At 45.5% G+C, this 16,400-nt stretch overlaps 1 protein-coding gene across 2 annotated transcripts in view; it reads left to right on the top strand.

Moving 5' to 3' along the window:
- Nucleotides 1–3,053: 3,053 nt before the first annotated feature.
- LOC139228592 (AN1-type zinc finger protein 5-like) overlaps nucleotides 3,054–16,400 on the top strand; it is a 37,344-nt gene continuing 23,997 nt past the window's right edge. The window contains exons 1-2 of one of the 2 annotated variants that reach the window (XM_070859747.1): nucleotides 3,054–3,148; nucleotides 7,459–7,560. The gene's annotated coding sequence lies outside the window, so the exon portion shown is untranslated. The remainder of the gene's footprint in view (nucleotides 3,149–7,458; nucleotides 7,561–16,400) is intronic. The other variant, XM_070859746.1, reaches the window with a different exon arrangement.

Below are 16,400 nucleotides of genomic sequence, written 5' to 3'. Positions count from 1 at the left end.
TTTCTGTCTGAGGCTGAACCAGACTGTTCGCAACCCTGGTGTCATATTTGACCCTGAAATGAGCTTTTGACCACATATCCACAGCATAACTAAGACCGCCTATTTCTACCTCCATAACATCACCCATCTCCACCCTTGCCTTAGCTCATCTGCTGCTAAAGCCCTCATCCATGTCTTTGTTACCTCTAGACTTGACTATTCCAATGCTCTCCTGGATGGCCTCCCACATTCTACCCTACATCAACTATAGGCGATCCAAAACTCGGCTGCCCATGTCTAATTCGCACCATGTCCCGCTCACCCATCACCCCTATGCTCGCTGACCTACATTAGCTCCCAGTTAAGCAACACCTCGATTTCAAAATTCTCATCCTTGTTTCCAAATCCCTCCATGGCCTCAACCCTCCCTATCTCTGTAATCTCCTCCAGCCTTAAAACCCCCGAGATGCCTACGTTCCTCTAATTCTGCCCTCTTGATCATCCCTGATTATAACTGCACAACCATTGGTGGCCGTGCCTTCTGTTGCCTAGGCCCTAAGCTCTGGAATTTCCTGCCTAAACCTCTCCGCCTCGCTAACTCTCTTTCCTCCTTCAAGACGCTCCTTAAAACCTATCTCTTTCACCTGCCCTAATTTCTCCTTATGTGGCACGATGTCAAATCTTTTATCTCAATACTCCTGTGAAGCGCCTTGGGATGTTTCAGTATGTTAAAGGTGCTATATAAATACAAGTTGTTGTTGTTCATAAGTGAATGTTTAAATGCTCCCTGTTGGATTTCCATCAAAATTAAAAGCTTTTTCTCTCTTTCTTTTTTGACCCATTAAGAGTCTCTTGGGTCCCTACTTAGAACAGCAGAATGCTACTTCAGGGGAGGTGCCTGTATAATGCATTTAAAAGCTGGACCATTATTAAAGAGACCCCCGTCCCCGGGATTTTGGAAGGGTCGACATCTACTGAAGCAGGCATACATGTGAAAGCTGACTAATTTCCGGATTATATCACCAAGGGTAGAAAATTAACAATAGAATCACAAAAGTTTCCGTCACAGAAGACCATTCGACCACCGTGTCTGTGTCGGCTCTTTGCTAGATCAATCCAAAACTCATCCCACCTTCCTGCTTTCTTGCCTAACCCTGCACCTTCCTCTCCTTTAAATGTTTATCTACTTTTCTTCTAAGGATACAATGGTCTCTGCCTCAACTATTCCCTCTGCTAAAGCATTCTGCACTTTAACAATTCTCTATGTAAAGACATTTTTCCTAACGTCTTCCTTCACTCTATTGAAGATAATTTGAAACTTCAAATTATTTCTGACTCCCTAAACAGAACAAATAGTCTTTCCTTGTTCACCCTATCAAATCTTTTCATAAATTTCAAATCCTCTATTAAATCTCCTCTTAGCCTTCTTTGCTTCAGTGGAAATAGCCCGAGTGTCTCAAGTCTTTCCTTGTAACAAACTATGGTCCAACGATAGCCTTCCACAAAATGTTAAGAACCTCTTCAATCTTTTACTTTAAGAACATAAGAATTAGGAGCAGGTGTAGGCCATACGGCCCTTCGAGTCTGCTATGCCATTCAATAAGATCATGGCTGAACTTTGAACTCAACTCCACTTTTCCACCTGATTCCCGTATCCATTGATTCCCTTGGGGCTCGATTTTCCGGTCCTTTGCGCTCCGGGTTTCGCCCCGGAGCGGCGTGAAAGGCGGCATTGAGGTCTCCTGCACCCCGTCGCAATCCTCCGGTCCAGTTTTGCGGCGGGGCTGAGCAGCAGGGGAGTTATCCCCGGTGTCCTGGCCAGTATTTATCCCTCAATCAATACAACTAAAACATGTTATCTGGTCATGATCACTTTGCTGTTTGTGGGAGCTTGCTTGTGCGCAAATTGGCTGCCTCATTTCCTACATTGCAACAGTGATGACACTCCAAAGGTAATTAATTGGCTGTAAAGCGCTTTGAGACGTCTGGTGGTCGTGAAAAGCACTATATAAATGCAAGTCTTTCTTTCTAACACATGTACCTAAGGATAATAGAAACGTAGAAAATAGGTGCAGGAGTAGCCATTTGGTCCTTCGAGTCTGTACCACCATCTCCATACCCCTTGATCCCTTTAGCCGTAAAGCATATCTAACTTCCTCTTGAATATATCCAATGAACTGGCATCAATAACTCTCTGCGGTAGGGAATTCCACAGGTTAACAACTCTCTGAGGAAGTTTGCCTCATCTCATTATCCTAAAAATGTGTCCCCTGGTTCTGGACTTCCCCATCATTGGGAACATTCTTCCCACATCTAACCTGTCAAGTCCTCTCAGAATCTTATAAGTTTCTATGAGGTTCCCTCTCATCCTTCCAAACTCCAGTGTATAAAGGCCCAGTTGATCCAGTCTCTCCTCATATGTCAGTCCCGCCATCCCGGGAATCAGTCTGGTGAACCTTCGCTGCACTCCCTCAATAGCAAGAACGTCCGTCCTCAGATTAGGAGACCAAAATTGAGCACAATATTCCAGGTGAGGTCTCACCAAGGCCCTGTACAACTGCAGTAAGACCTCCCTGCTCCTCTACTCAAATCCCCAAGCCATGAAGGCCAACATGCCATTTGCCTTCTTCACCGCCTGCTGTACCTGCATGCCAACCTTCAATGACTGATGTACCATGATACTAAGGTCTCGTTGAACCTCCCCCTTTCCTAATCTGCCGCCATTCAGATAATATTCTGCCTTTGTGTTTTTGCCTCCAAAGTGGATAACCTCACATTTATCCACATTATACTGATATATGTGATATATGATAGTGAACAAGCAACATGTTTGGAGGTTTTCCAGACATGAAATTTGTTTTAAAATCTGGTATAGAAAGGGAAAGACGACACATGAATTAAATCCAGTGTGCATTAGACTCTGCCTGCAGTACCTCCTTGGAACGAAAGATTGCCTCACCCTGGTGTTTTTAGAAAGGGGGTGGTGGTGGAAAATGACGTCACCCGCACGACCGCCGTCACAATCCCGATGCGCGTGACGTCAGCGTGACGCCGATGCCCTTTGTGGGAAGCGCGGGGGGGAGGCGGCGCCGGCCGCACAGAACAATCAGTGTCAGCGGCCGAGAGAGGGAGAGAGAGAAGTGTCGTGTCACTGAGCCCTCGCATTCAGGTAAACCGCGGCTCCGGCACACCACCCGAGGCCTACTCCGGTGGGGTTTGAGGCTGAAGGAGCGGGGCGGCTGGTTGAGTTCAGGGGAGGCGGGCGGGAAGAGAAACATAAAAAAATATTGCTGGTTCATTCCGGTGGAGCGGCCCGTCGCCATGGCTGCTGAATACGTCAGGTTGCTAACGTTACTTGGGCGAGAAAAAAACAAAGTATGTAAGGGGAGGAGATGCCATGGGTGCGATCGTGGCCGCCGGAAGCTGAAGAGCGGCCGGTCGGGATGCGGTGGAGCTTTCCCCCGTTGGGCCTGGAAGCCTTGGGTTGGAGTTGGCAGCTGCCCCCCCCCCCGGCTGGAAGTTGAGGCTCAATGGGATTAGCCCAGACCAGTTCGTGCTGGCTGAAGCTGAGGGAAAGGGAAGTCCCGCCCACCTCCCCATCGCTGATTGGAGACTTCGCTGGCGTCCGCCACCTGCGCAGCCTCCTGATTGGCTAACCGCGCCGTCAGGTATGGCACTGCTGGTGCCTGGGGCTGAACGACATTTTCTGGACATTCCCCATTAATGGTGTTTCCTTGTTCTTTGTTCCCTACCAGGGTTTAAAGTTGTATTGTCTCTATTGTTTGGGTCTGCAACAGTTCGACTGTATTAGTATTGACATTATTTCGATTTTTTTTTCTCGAACAGAGATTCAGGACGTCAAAAATTAGCGATTGTTAAAGTGTGTTGGTGAAGTAGACAAGCTAAAACAGTCTGTTTTTCTTTTGAACCATTGTAGTAACTGTTTAATTGTGAAGCCAACAGGCTATTGATTATGGGTATGGGTGAAAGAGAACTTTGGTGCTTTGCAAATTAGTTTGTAACATAATTTTAGGGTTTAAAACTTTGCTTCTTACCAAGTACTTTTCTGACCCATGTTTTGGGCAGTACTAATAATGTTGCAATGAATGGCTGTTGAATTGAACTGTCTTTGGCATTAAAGTCTCTGTTGAGTATAGGTTCCATCAACATATTTGTGTGTAGTTACTGACTTCAAGATCTAACATATTGAGGATTTTGTTGGAGTCTGAAAGGATTTCCTCTAGTTTGCCACTTAAGTATGTAGGTTTTGAACTTCTCTTCTCTTCCCCTCCCCAATCCTAAATGCCAATCCTGATAATTTACTTCACTGGATAGTTCTGGAATAAGGGTTAATTAATTCATTAGTTCATAGGCACCCAAAAATGTTTTGTATTTTGTAGCACAATTCACAAAGTATTAATTTCAGACTATAATTGCTGTCCTAGTGTTTTAATGAATCCTCCCAAGGAAAAATGAAAGGCTGTTCTCCAGTCTTGCATCTACATGATGAAGTCACACTCGATTAAACACATACACTTGTGAGATTTTTGTGAATCGTCCTGAGTCCTTGAAGGCCCACTGTTGTCATCAGAATTGTTTCATGTATTAATACCAATATAGGCTGTTGAAAAGCTCGAGCTCAAGCCAGTAAGTACGAACACTTTTGATAGTTTTGAAGTCATCGCTTCAAATTGCTACCACTAAAATCAGCACTTCAGCTGAAACTGCTCCCTGAACCAATCCACATTTGAATGAACAGAATCTGATTGTACTGATGTGTACTTCTTACAGTATAATATACAGTACATCTTATAATATGAACATTACACATGGCATCTATTGCTCTTTACTGAAACCCTAGTGATAATACCATGGTGTCGTTGCAGTGTTGAGAGGAAACCGAGCCTGGTTGGTGATTGGCATAGTGACATTTTGGTTTCAAGTGACAGTTCCTTTTAGGTCACCGAGTTAATTTACCTGGCAGGAGCTCACTGTAATTGGGACTAAAGATGATGTCTTGAGCTGTTTTTTTTTCTTTAAATTCAGTTTGTTCTTTTGCAAATATGACCAGTAAGCAAGATCATTATAGACAGCCTCCACCAAATCAGCAAACTGATCTCTGATTTTGGTGCCTCTGAGTATTGGCTTTTTAAAAAAAAATTAAATTTGAGAATTTTCTTTAGTGCAGATATTACACAGCACAAATAAGTTTTTGGCTTGGAAACTAGTCTTAAATGGTAAGTTTCTAATGGAGCCACGTAAAGTGGTGATGGACACATATATCAGATTGGGATGGTATATTACTGACCATAATTGTGTTTCCCCTACCCCCCCACCAAGAGTTTTGTGACCCCGCTCCCCTGGTGCCAGATAACCAGAGCTCTGATTATATAATGTGACCAAAGCTTTGAAGCTTAAATGGGCTTGCGACAACTATAATTTAAAAATAACCTAGAGTTTCTATTTGTACCCAGAAACTTTCACTTCAAAATTATAACTGACTCCTGAAGAAAACATTGATTCTGATCAAGTTTGTATTTCACATCGAGCCTTCAATATTCAAGCACAGTTTCAAGTGGATATTTTTCTGCTTAGATACAAATACAAGTTTAAAGTACAATCTCTGGCAGTTTCTGTGCTGGAGGATGTGGGAGGTGGGTGGGGGAGGGAGAAGCAAGTGGCCTCATTTTGTTTTTCTCCTCTCTTATCTTGGCAGTGGTGGATCATATTGGAGTACAATTTCATCTGTGCCAATTGCACCCTTGTACCATGGCAGGAATCACACCTGACGCTGAGCCAAATATTGCCTACCTGTAGGTTTCCCAACAGGATTAACTAGACAGCAGTCAAAAACAAGTATTTTGGATGTTTTTTTCCCCCTTCAGACACTGAAGTGCATTGCTACACAGACCAATGATCAAACCAGGATCCACCTTGGTCTTCTATTGGTAGTATCATTCAATACAGAGTCATCAGGGGAGAGAAGTATCTGACTATACACAGGAAAACTCCAAATTACAAGGCTTCTTCCTAGTGATTATTACACACAATAGTTTCTGGTTACCATGTATTCGCAGTATAACTAAGACCGCCTATTTCCACCTCCGTAACGTCGCCTGTCTCCGCCCTTGCCTCAGCTCATCTGCTGCTGAAGCCCTCATCCATGCCTTTGTTACCTCCAGACTTGACTATTCCAATGCACTCCTGGCTTGCCTCCCACATTCTACCCTTCGTAAACTAGAGGTGATCCAAAAATCGGCAGCCCGTGTCCTAACTTGCACCAAGTCCCACTTGCCCATCACCGCTGTGCTTGCTGACCTATTTTGACTCCTGGTTAAGCAAGGCATCAATTTCAAAATTCTCATCCTTGTTTTCAAATCCCTCCGTGGCCTCGCCCCTCCCTATTTCTTTAATCTCCTCCAGCCCCCCTGAGATATCTGCACTAATACAAAAGCAAAATACTGCGGATGCTGAAATCTCAAATAAAAACAGAAAATACTGGAAATCTGAGCAGGTCAGGCCGCATCTGTGGAGAGAAAAACAGAGTTAACGTTTCAGGTCTGTGACCCTTCATCAGAACTGGCGAATGTTCAAAAAGAACAGATCTTAAGGAGCACTGAAAGGAGGGGGGGTGGAAGTAAGAACAAAAGGGCAGGTCTGTGATGGGGTGGAAGGCAGGAGAGATTCGAGAGACAAAAAGGATGATGGGCCAAATTGAAATGGTAATGGCAGAAGTTAGAAAAAGGTTTTACTAAATCTAGTGAGGTGGATAAATGAGCTCAGCCTTAAGCACTGTACAGATCACTGAATTTGTATTGTCCCCTTAATTATACAGAATCCCTCCAGTGATGCTGTTGGGATAGTGGAATTTATTTGCATTATGGTGCTGATTCCGTTTGTAAATTATGCATGCTTGATAATTTGATTGAGTGTTAGCTATGACTTGGTGGATAGCACCCTCACCGAGGCTGACACTCCAGTGCAGTGTTGGCGATGCATCTTTTCGATGAGCCATTAAACCGTCTGCCCTCTCGGGTGGACGTAAAAGATCCCACAGCACTATTTTGAAGATGATCAGGGGAGTTATCCCTGGTGTCTTGGCCAATATTTATCCCTCAATCAACATCACTGAAACAGATTATCTGGTCATTGCTGTTTGTGGGAGCTTGCTGTGTGCAAATTGGCTGCCATGTTTCCTACATTACAACAGTGACTACGCTTGAAGGAGTACTTCATTGGCTGTCGAGCGCATTGGGATGTCCAGTAGTTGTGAAAGGCGCTATATAAATGTGCGGCGTAAGTTTTTCTTACCGAATTTTCCCTGAAGGCTGAGGAAGATCATATTGGTCCCTGATTTGGGGGGGGCGAGGGGTGGCAGTTTTAGTCTGTCTAAAGATAGAAAAGGTGTGCTGGTTAAAGCTAGAAAAAAATGGGTAATGACATTTGTGCTAGGGCCTCACTACCTTGTTTACCTTACAGAATTACTGCTGAAGTTGCAGCTGCCCCAAGGCAAATGGAACAGATTAATTACACAGCTTGCTGTTGCTGGCGTTTACGTAGCCTGAAAGGGGTCTGTGCCAAGTAAGCTAATCTCAGTGGGGTACCTTGGCCTCAAATTGGCCAGAGCGTCACACGCGCACACACACACACACACACTCCTTTAGTTTTACAGAACTTCTATTATAATAGAACCTGGTCTTTTCCTGTTTAGTCTGCCCCCTATTTGTTTTTTGGATTGGCAGCAGCAGGTAACTGCGCATTTGGAGCAACTACATAAATATAACTTTTTTAAAGCAATTGTGCATATGTGAATCCAGCAAGCACAGAGGTTGCCTGTACGTGTACACTGAGAAGTCAGCCTGCTGCAGGCAAACCCAAAATGATAGATAAAACCTGCATCCTGCTGCATTTTATTTCCTACAGGTGGCAGCTTTCCAGGGTCACCCCATTATATCATGCCAGTGGGCGATCCTGTGAAATAAATGGGATATAAGATAAATAATAATAATCATCATCATCATAGGCAGTCTCTCGGAATCAAGGAAGACTTGCTATCACTCTAAAAATGAGTCCTTGGGTGGCTGAAAAGTCAAATACGAGAACCACAGTCCCTGTCACAGGTGGGACAGATAGTTGTTGAGGGAAAGGGTGAGTGGGACTGGTTTGCCGCATGTTCTTTCCACTGTCTGTGCTTGATTTCTGCGTGCTCTCGGGGATGAGACTTGAGGTGTTCAGCACCCTCTCGGATGCACTTCCTCCACTTAGGGCGGTCTTTGGCCAAGGACTCCCAGTTGTCAGTGGGGATGTTGCCCTTTATCAGGGAAGCTTTGAGGGTGTCCTTGTAACGTTTCCTCTGCTCACCTTTGGCTCGCTTGCCGTGAAAGAGTTCCGGGTAGAGCGCTTGCTTTGGGAGTCTTCTGTCTGGCATACAAACAGTGTGGCATGCCCTGCAGAGCTGATCAAGTGTGGTCAATGCTGGGGATGTTGGCCTGGTCGAGGACGCTAACGTTGGTACATCTGTCCTCCCAGGGGATTTTCAGGATCTTGCGGAGACATCGTTGGTGGTATTTCTCCAGCGACTTGGTGTCTACTGTACATGGTCCATGTCTTTGAGCCATACAGGAGGGTGAGTATTACTACAACCCTATGGACCATGAGCTTGGCAGATTTGAGGGCCTGGTCTTCAAACACTCTTTTCCTCAGGCGGCAGAAGGCTGCACTAGCGCACTGGAGACGGTGTTGAATCTCGTCGTCAAAGTCTACTTTTGTTGATGAGGCTCCCGAGGTATGGGAAATGGTTCACGTTGTCCAAGGCAGCGCCGTGGATCTTGATGACTGGGAGGCAGTGCTGTGCCCCGGGGACAAGTTGGTGGAGGACCTTTGTCTTACGAATGTTTAGCGTAAGGCCCATGCTTTTGTACGCCTCAGTGAAGACGTTGACTATGACTCCGAGTTCAACCTCTATGTGCGCAGGCGTCTTCTGGGTACTGTAGCTCGATGACAGAGGTTGGGGTTGTCTTGGACCTGGCCCGGAGACGATGAAGGTTGAACAGGTTCCCACTGGTTCTGTAGTTTAGTTCCACTCCAGCGGGGAGCTTGTTGACTGTGAGGTGGAGCATAACAACGAGAAAGATTGAGAAGAGGGTTGGGGTGATGACGCAGCCCTGCTTGACCCCGGTCTGGAAGTGGATTGGATCTGTAATGGATCCGTTGGGAAAGATCACGGCCTGCGTGTCGTCGTGCATCTCATCTCATCTCATCTGGAGGGAGGAAAGCATGCCGGGAGATCTCAGAGATGCAGTGATCGTGCCCATCTTTAAAAAAGGGGACAAGTCCGACTGTGGCAACTACAGAGGAATCTCCCTGTTACCAGCCTCTGGGAAAGTAGTCGCTCAGCGTCCTCCTCAATTGTCTTCTCCCAGTGGCTGAGGAGCTCCTCCCGGAGCTGCAGTGTGGATTTCGTCCTGTACGGGGCACAACGGACATGATTTTTACAACGCGTCAGCTGCAAGGAAAATGCAGGGAACAGCACCAACCCTTATAACTGGCCTTCTTTGACACTGTCAACCGCAAGGGTCTATGGAGCGTCGTCCTCTATTTCGGATGCCCCCAAAAGTTCGTCGGGTAAATAATATTATCATCCATCATAGGCAGTCCCTCGAAGCGAGGATAACTTGCTTCCACACCAAAAAGGGATGAGTTCACAGGTGTTTCAATGAAGGACCTAATATTCCAGATCCCGAACTACATCAGCCACCACACGGGCTTGACAGAGCCAGGTCTTGAATCAGTGAAGAGGATTACCCAAGACCAACTGGAGACCAGCTCTGCTGCACAGACTGAGCGTTCACCCACAATGCAATGTGGGCTGGCCCGTGCTGCCCCTGGGCCCTCGCCTCTCCTGGGCCGGTCACTTCCCTCTACGGACTCTTGTCGCTCTGGAGCGGGTGCAGGACATTCTGAAAAGGGAGGGTGAACAGCCAGTTGTGGTGCATATAGGTCCCAACGATATAGGTAAAAAATGGGATGAGGTCCTACAAGACGAATTTAGGGAGCTATGAGCTAAATTTTAAAAGTTAGACCTCAAAAGTAGTCATCTCAGGATTGTTACCAGTGCCATGTGCTAGTCAGAGTAGGAACCACAGGATTGCTCAGATGAATGAATATGTGGCTTGAGGAGTGGTGCAGAAAGGAGGGATTCAAATTCTTGGGACATTGGGACCGGTTCTGGTGGAGTGGGACTAGTACAAACCGGACGGTCTGCACCTGGACAGGACCGGAACCAATGTCCTAGGGAGAGTGTTTGCTCGTGCTGTTGGGGAGGAGTTAAACTAACATGGCAGAGGGATGGGAACCTATGTAGGGAGACAGAGGGAAGTAAAATGGAGGCAGAAGCAAAAGATAGAAAGGAGAATAGTAAAAGTGGAGGGCAGAGAAACCCAAGGCAAAAAACAAAAAGGGCCACATTACAGCAAAATTCTAAAGGGGCAAAGTGTGTTAAAAAGACAAGCCTGAAGGCTCTGTGCCTCAATGTGAGGAGTATTCAGAATAAGGTGGACGAATTAACTGCGCAGACAACAGTAAACGGATATGATGTAATTGGCATCACTGAGACATAGCTTCAGGGTGACCAAGGCTGGGGACTCAACATCCAGGGGTATTCAACATTTAGGAAGGATAGGCAGAGAGGAAAAGGAGGCGGGGTGGCGTTGCTGGTTAGAGGAAATTAATGCAATAGTAAGGAGGGACATTAGCCTGGATGATGTGGAATCGGTATGGGTGGAGCTGCGGAATACCAAAGGGCAGAAAACGCTAGTGGGAGTTGTGTACAGACCACCAAACAGTAGTAGTGAGGTTGGGACAGCATCAAACAAGAAATAAGGGATGTGTGCAATAAAGGTACAGCAGTTATCATGGGTGACTTTAATCTACATATTGATTGGGCTAACCAAACTGGTGGTAATGTGGTGGAGGAGGATTTCCTGGAGTGTATTAGGGATGGTTTTCTAGACCAATATGTCGAGGAACCAAGTAGAGAGCTGGTCATCCTAGACTGGGTGATGTGTAATGAGAAGGGACTAATTAGCAATCTTGTTGTCAGACAGGAAGCAAAGAGTAGGAGTAAATGGGTACTTTTCAGAATGGCAGGCAGTGACTAGTGGGGTACCGCAAGGTTCTGTGCTGGGGCCCCAGCTGTTTACATTGTACATTAATGATTTGGACGAGGGGATTAAATGTAGTATCTCCAAATTTGCGGATGACACTAAGTTGGGTGGCAGTGTGAGCTGCGAGGAGGATGCTGAGGCTGCAGAGTGACTTGGATAGGTTAGGTGAGGTGAGTGGGCAAATGCATGGCAGATGAAGTATAATGTGGATAAATGTGAGGTTATCCACTTTGGTGGTAAAAACAGAGAGACAGACTATTATCTGAATGGTGACAGATTAGGAAAAGGGGAGGTGCAACAAGACCTGGGTGTCATGGTACATCAGTCATTGAAGGCTGGCATGCAGGTACAGCAGGCGGTTAAGAAAGCAAATGGCATGTTGGCCTTCATAGCGAGGGGATTTGAGTACAGGGGCAGGGAGGTATTGCTACAGTTGTACAGGGCCTTGGTGAGGCCACACCTGGATTATTGTGTACAGTTTTGGTCTCCTAACTTGAGGAAGGACATTCTTGCTATTGAGAGGGAGTACAGCGAAGGTTCACCAGACTGATTCCTGGGATGGCGGGACTGACATATCAAGAAAGACTGGATCAACTGGGCTTGTATTCACTGGAGTTCAGAAGAATGAGAGGGGATCTCATAGAAACGTTTAAAATTCTGACGGGTTTAGACAGGTTAGATGCAGGAAGAATGTTCCCAATGTTGGGGAAGTCCAGAACCAGGGGTCACAGTCTGAGGATAAGGGGTAAGCCATTTAGGACTGAGATGAGGAGAAACTTCTTCACCCAGAGAGTGGTGAACTTGTGGAATTCTCTGCCACAGAAAGTTGTTGAGGCCAATTCACTAAATATATTCAAAAAGGAGTTAGATATAGTCCTTACTACTCGGGGGATCAAGGGGTATGGCGAGAAAGCAGAAATGGGGTACTGAGGTTGCATGTTCAGCCAAGGACTCATTGAATGGCGGTGCAGGCTCGAAGGGCCGAATGGCCTACTCCTGCACCTATTTTCTATGTTTCTATGTTGTGCGAGGCCCCTTTGGGAAGAGTGACCATAATATGGTAGAATTCTTTATTAAGATGGAGAGTGACACAGTTAATTCGGAAACTAGGGTCCTGAACTTAAGGAAAGGTAACTTCGACGGTATGAGGCGTGAATTGGCTAGAATAGACTGGCAAAGGATACTTAAAGGGTTGATGGTGGATAACCAATGGCAGACATTTAAAGATGGATGAACTTCAGCAATTGTACATCTGTCTGGAGTAAAAATAAAATGGGGAAGGTGGCTCAACCGTGGCTAACAAAAGAAATTAAGGATAGTGTTAAAACCAAGGAAGAGGCATATAAATTGGGTAGAAAAAGCAACAAACCTGAGGATTGGGAGAAATTTAGAATTCAACAGAGGAGGACTAAGGGTTTAATTAAGAAGGGGAAAATAGAGTATGAGAGGAAGCTTGCAGGGAACGTAAAAACTGACTGCAAAAGCTTCAAATATGTGAAGAGAAAAAGATTAGCGAAGACAAATGTAGGCCCCTTGCAGTCGGATTCAGGTGAATTTATAATGAGGAACAAAGAAATGGCAGACCAATTGAACAAATACTTCAGTTCTGTCTTCACGAGGGAAGACACAAATAACCTTCCGAATGTACTGGGGACAGTGGGTCTAGTGACAAGGAGGAACTGAAGGATATCTTTATTAGGTGGAAAATTGTGTTGGGCAAATTGATGGGATTGAAGGCCGATAAATCCCCGGGGCCTGATAGTCCGCATCCCAGAGTACTTAAGGAAGTAGCCCTAGAAATAGTGGATGCATTGGTGATCATTTTCCAACAGTCTCTATCGACTCTGGAGCAGTTCCTATGGACTGGGGAGTAGCTAATGTAACACCGCTTTTTAAAAAAGGAGGGAGAGAGAAAACAGGTAATTATAGACCAGTTAGCCTGACATCAGTAGTGGGGAAAATGTTGGAATCAATCATTAAGGATGAAATAGCAGCGCATTTGGAAAGCAGTGACAGGATCGGTCCAAGTCAGCATGGATTTATGAAAGGGAAATCATGCTTGACGAATCTTGAATTTTTTGAGGATGTAACTAGCAGAGTGGACAAGGGAGAACCAGGGGATGTGGTGTATTTGGACTTTCAAAAGGCTTTTGACAAGGTCCCACAAGAGATTGTTGTGCAAAATCAAAGCGCATGGTATTGGGGGTAATGTACTGACGTGGATAGAGAACTGGTTGGCAGACAGGAAGCAGAGAGTCGGGATAAACTGGTCCTTTTCAGAATAGCAGGCAGTGACTAATGGAGTGCCGCAGGGCTCAGTGCTGGGACCCCAGCTCTTTACAATATACATTAACAATTTAGATGAAGGAATTGAGTGTAATATCTCCAAGTTTGCAGATGGCACTAAACTGGGTGGCGGTGTGAGCTGTGACGAGGACGCTAAGAGGCTGCAGGGTGACTTGGACAGGTTAGGTGAGTGTGCAAATGCATGGCAGATGCAGTATAATGTGGATAAATGCCCATTTTGGGGGCAAAAACACGAAGGCAAAAAATTATCTGAATGGCGGCAGATTAGGAAAAGGTGCAACGAGACCTGGGTCTCATGGTTCATCAGTCATTGAAAGTTGGCATGCAGGTTCAACAGGCGGTGAAGGCGGCAAATGGTATGTTGGTCTTCATAGCTAGGGATTTGAGTATAGGAGCAGGGAGGTCTTGCTGCAGTTGTACAGGGCCTTGGTGAGGCCTCACCTGGAATATTGTGTTCCGTTTTGGTCTCCTAATCTAAGGAAGGATGTTCTTGCTATTGAGGGAGTGCAGTGAAGGTTCACCAGACTGATCCAGAGATGGCTGGACTGACACATGAGGAGAGATTGGATCAACTGGGCCTTTATTCACTGGAGTTTAGAAGGATGAGAGGGGATCTCATAGAAACGTATAAGATTCTGACGGGACTGAACAGGTTAGATGCGGGAAGAATGTTCCCGATGTTGGGGAAGTCCAGAACCAGGGGACATTGTCTAAGGATAAGGGGTAAGCCATTTAGGACTGAGATGAGGAGAAACTTCTTCACTCAGAGTTGTTAATCTGTGGAATTCCCTGCCGCAGAGTTGTTGATGCCAGTTCATTGGATATATTCAAGAGGGAGTTAGATGTGGCCCTTACGGCTAAGGGGATCAAGGGGTATGGAGAGAAAGCAGGAAAGGGGTACTGAGGGAGTGATCAGCCATGATATTGAATGGCGGTGCAGGCTCGAAGGGCCTATTTTCTATGTTTCTCCTTCGCCCCTCCTGCCTGCCCACACTGCAATCAGTGACCTGACTTCGTAGCTGTCGCCCTCCTGCAGCAGCACGCGCTACTCCCTGCAGTGGCATGCCGCTGCACGCTGCTCCCTCCAATGGCGCCGGCCTGCTGATAACCATTTAGTTCCACTCCAGCGGGGAGCTTGTTCACTGTGAGGTGGAGCATGGCAGCGAGGAAGATTGAGAAGAGGGTTGGTGCGATGATGCAGCCCTGCTTGATCCCAGTCCGGACGTGGATTGCGTCTAATGGATCCGTTGGTAAGGATCACGGCCTGCATATCGTCGTGCATCTCATCTCATCTGGAGGGAGCAGAACATGCCGGGCGATCTCCGAGATGCAGTGATCGTGACCATCTTTAAAAAAGAGGACAAGTCTGACTGCGGCAATTACAGAGGAATCTCCCTGTTGTCAGTCGCTAGAGTTCTCCTCAACCGTCTTCTCCCAGTGGCTGAGGAGCTCCTCCTAGAGTCACGGTGTGGGTTTTGTCCCCTACGGAGCACAACGGACCTGGATTTTTACAGCACGACAGCTGCAAGAAAAATGCAGGGAACAGCACCAGCCCTTATACATGGTCTTCTTCGACCTTCCAAAGGCCTTTGATGCTGTCAACCGCGAGGGTCTATGGAGCATCCTCCTCCATTTCGGTTGCCCCAAGAGTTCGTCGGGTAAATAATATTAAATGCACAAATGGCAACACTCCATCTTCAACCAACAAATGCTGCTATTTATATAATCCCCTCTGAATCTTATTTTAATTATAGTTACCATTTGATTTATCAAAACAATTGGATCTCACAGCCCTTGTACGTAGCAGGTTTGACTAAGGAGTTATGTCAGATATGACAGAGTTCACAGTGAAACTCTTGCTTCAAGATCAATCTTCAATTGGCAAAAATATGTATCTGTTGATATGAATGGACTGAAAGAAATTGCAACATTGGGGAAAAGGGTAGAACACGTCCTTCCAGTCAGTCAATTTGGTGCGGGGTGCGGAATGCCAACATATTTAATAAATTTAACGGCAGCTATTCCTGTTGGTGCTACAACCAAATGGTCATAATAGTTCCTTTTTATTTCTCTTTGAATTTTTCTTAATATCAGTGGATGAACACTTTTGACATCCAGTATTTGGATCAAGTCAAGTTTAATAAAGGCTAGATTCAGAGTACGGCTGTCTGTTTTATTTTCATCCTGTGTTGTGAAGAAAACTACTTGTTGCAGGTCAATTTCCCACGTTCCACACCATGTTCTTTTTAAATTAACTTTGCATGAGTTGTTGCATTGTGGAGAGTTTTGTGTTATACACCTGTGCCAGCTAAGAACTTAAAGCTGCCAAAGCTTCTGTCGCACTTTTAGAACTGGTGGGGAGAGGACCCTTTCAACCCACTCGTCTGGATTCAAATCTAGCTTTATTTACCTCAGTCCTTCAAAATAGGTTTGCTTTATTTCTTATAAATTATTTTTTTTAAACTAAGCTTGAGTAGTTATTCTGGAAACTGTTAAGTCTAGTTCTACGTTTTGTTAATAGGCTTTTGTTTTATTCCTTTCTGTTTCATCAAACACTGACTCATAACTAACACTGCTAGATAAAAGCCAACACAATTATCAATGGACCAGTGGGAGTGTGATACACTCCTGGATCACAGAGTCCTGTTCCAGCACCAACCAGCTCCCACAAATGTATAAAGGAACAGCAAGTCCTTTTTTATACATCATTTTCCTTTGTTGGCACATGAGTAAGTTCTGTACAGCACTTTAGTTCAGCAGCTTCAATACTGAGCCTAAGTAAATGCTTCAATACAAACTTTTAAAGTAGCTATACTGCAGTGTGTATCTAACTAAGACATAAAAATGAGGGCCACCATTCTACATCCAATAAGACTGTGAAAGATGTGCTTAAAAAAACCAAACCTGTTTAATTTCTGCATAACCCCTCAGCATGTTACATCCACTTGC

The sequence above is a fragment of the Pristiophorus japonicus genome, chromosome 18 (genome assembly GCF_044704955.1).
Source record: "Pristiophorus japonicus isolate sPriJap1 chromosome 18, sPriJap1.hap1, whole genome shotgun sequence".
Taxonomy (NCBI): Eukaryota; Metazoa; Chordata; class Chondrichthyes; family Pristiophoridae; genus Pristiophorus; species Pristiophorus japonicus.
Note: the sequence above shows the minus strand (reverse complement) of the source record. Positions and strands in the feature narration are given on the sequence as shown.